We start from the raw sequence: 2,500 nt of genomic DNA, 5'->3' as shown, positions 1-2,500 counted from the left end.
GTCTCTCTTGTGGCTCACGGGGCTGTTAGGGTGGCACAGAAATCCCTCGGAATGGGAAAACGGGTCATTTTCGTGTCGCCACATTGCATACGAACCGCATGAAACTTCCAGAGGCATTTGCAGCAGGAATGCATGTGCACTCAAAAAGTGAATATTTCTCACGGATAGACCCCGTGATACGCTAGAAATTGGCGGGGATGTCTCTCTTGTGGCTCACGGGGCTGTTAGGGTGGCACAGAAATCCCTCGGAATGGGAAAACGGGTCATTTTCGTGTCGCTACATTGCATGCGAACCGCATGCAACTTCCAGAGGCATTTGCAGCAGAAATGCATGTGCAGTCAAAAAAAAATTGATATTTTTCACGGATAGACCCCGTGAAACGCTAGAAATTGGCGGGGATGTGTCTCTTGTGGCTCACGGGGCTGTTCGGGTCGCACAGAAATCCCTGGGAATGGGAAAACGGGTCATTTTCGTGTTGCCACATTGCGTACGAACCGCATGAAACTTCCAGAGGCATTTGCAGCAGGAATGCATGTGCACTCAAAAACTTCTATATGTTTCACGGATAGACCCCGTGAAACGCTAGAAATTGGCGGGGATGTGTCTCTTGTGGCTCACGGGGCTGTTAGGGTGGCACAGAACTCCCTCGGAATGGGAAAAGGGGTCATTTTCGTGTTGCCACATTGCATAGGAACGCCATGAAACTTCCAGAGGCATTTGCAGCAGAAAGGCACGTGCACTCAAAAATTTTAATATTTTTCACGCATAGACCCCGTCAAACGCTAGAAGTTGGCGGGGATGTCTCTCTTGTGGCTCACGGGGCTGTTAGGGTCGCACAGAAATGCCTCGGAATGGGAAAACGGGTCATTTTTGTGTGGCCACATTGCATAGGAACGGCATGAAACTTCCAGAGGCATTTGCAGCAGGAATGCATGTGCACTCAAAAACGTCTATATTTTTCACGGATAGACCCCGTGAAACGCTATAAATTGGCGGGGATGTCTCTCTTGTGGCTCACGGGCGCTGTTAGTTAGGGTCGCACAGAAATCCCTCGGAATGGGAAAAGGGGTCATTTTCGTGTTGCCACATTGCGTACGAACGGCATGAAACTTCCAGAGGCATCTGCAGCAGAAATGCATGTGCACTCAAAAACGTCTATATTTTTCACGGATAGACCCCGTGAAACGCTAGAAATTGGCGGGGATGTGTCTCTTGTGGCTCACGGGGCTGTTAGGGTCGCACAGAAATCCCTCGGAATGGGAAAACGGGTCATTTTCGTGTTGCCACAATTGGCATACGAACGGCATGAAACTTCCAGAGGCATTTGCAGCAGAAATGCATGTGCACTCAAAAACGTGAATATTTTTTCACGGATAGACCCCGTCAAACGCTCGAATTTGGCGGGGATGTTTCTCTTGTGGGTCACGGGGCTGTTCGGCTCGCACAGAACTCCCTTGGTCCACCTGATTCGTGCATACAGGCAGCAACTAAAACTCTGTAAACCTGCTGTGAGGACATCTAAACAGTGGACCAGTGAGGCTGTGGAAGATTTGCGGGCGTGCTTAGACTGTACTGACTGGGATATGTTCACGACTGCTACCAATAGTCTGGATGAACTCACAGAGGCTGTGTACATCAGCTTCTGTGAGGACTGCTGTATCCCAACACGTACCAGGGTGAACTTTAACAACAACAAGCCCTGGTTCTCAGCAAAGCTCAAAAGGTTGAGGTTGGAGAAGGAGGAAGCGTTTAGGAGTGGGGATAGAGACAGATTCAAGGAGTCGAAGAACAGGTTTAGCAAAGCGGTGAGAGAGGCTAAACGACTGTACTCAGAGACACTAAAACACCAGTTCTCTACTAACGACGCTGCTTCTGTCTGCCAAAGGGCTCAGGCACATCACCAACTACAAACCCAGAGCGCCCCACACCACTAACGACTCCCGCCTAGCCAACGACCTGAACGAGTTCTACCGTAGATTTGAAAGACAATTGGACTGTCCTGAACCACCCCTTCCCACCCAAGAGGCCCCATCCCCCACCCATACTACAGAAACGACTCTCTCCTTTCAGGAGGGAGAAGTTAATGGGCTTTTCAAGAGGCAGAATCCACGCAAAGCAGCCGGGCCGGACTCTGTCTCTCCAGCCACCCTCAGGCACTGCGCTGGCCAGCTGTCTCCGGTGTTCACCAACATCTTTAACACCTCCCTGGAGACATGCCATGTACCAGCCTGTCTCAAGTCCTCCACCATCATCGCTGTGCCCAAAAAGCTAAGGCCAACAGGACTAAATGATTACAGACCGGTCGCCCTTACATCTGTGGTAATGAAGTCTTTTGAGCGCCTGCTCCTGGCACACCTCAAAGCCATCACAGACCCTCTCCTGGACCCCCTTCAGTTTGCCTACAGAGCCAACAGGTCTGTGGACGACGCAGTTAACATGGCCCTCCACTTCACCCTACAGCATGTGGACGCCCCAGCATCCTACGCCAGGATCCTGTTT

The sequence above is a fragment of the Petromyzon marinus genome, unplaced genomic scaffold (assembly GCF_048934315.1).
Source record: "Petromyzon marinus isolate PM22_M1 ecotype Great Lakes invasive population unplaced genomic scaffold, UKy_Petmar_22M1.pri1.0 PM_G_Scaffold_28, whole genome shotgun sequence".
In the NCBI taxonomy this organism is placed as follows: domain Eukaryota; kingdom Metazoa; phylum Chordata; class Hyperoartia; order Petromyzontiformes; family Petromyzontidae; genus Petromyzon; species Petromyzon marinus.
The sequence above is the reverse complement of the archived record's forward strand: the minus strand, read 5'-3'. Positions refer to the sequence as shown.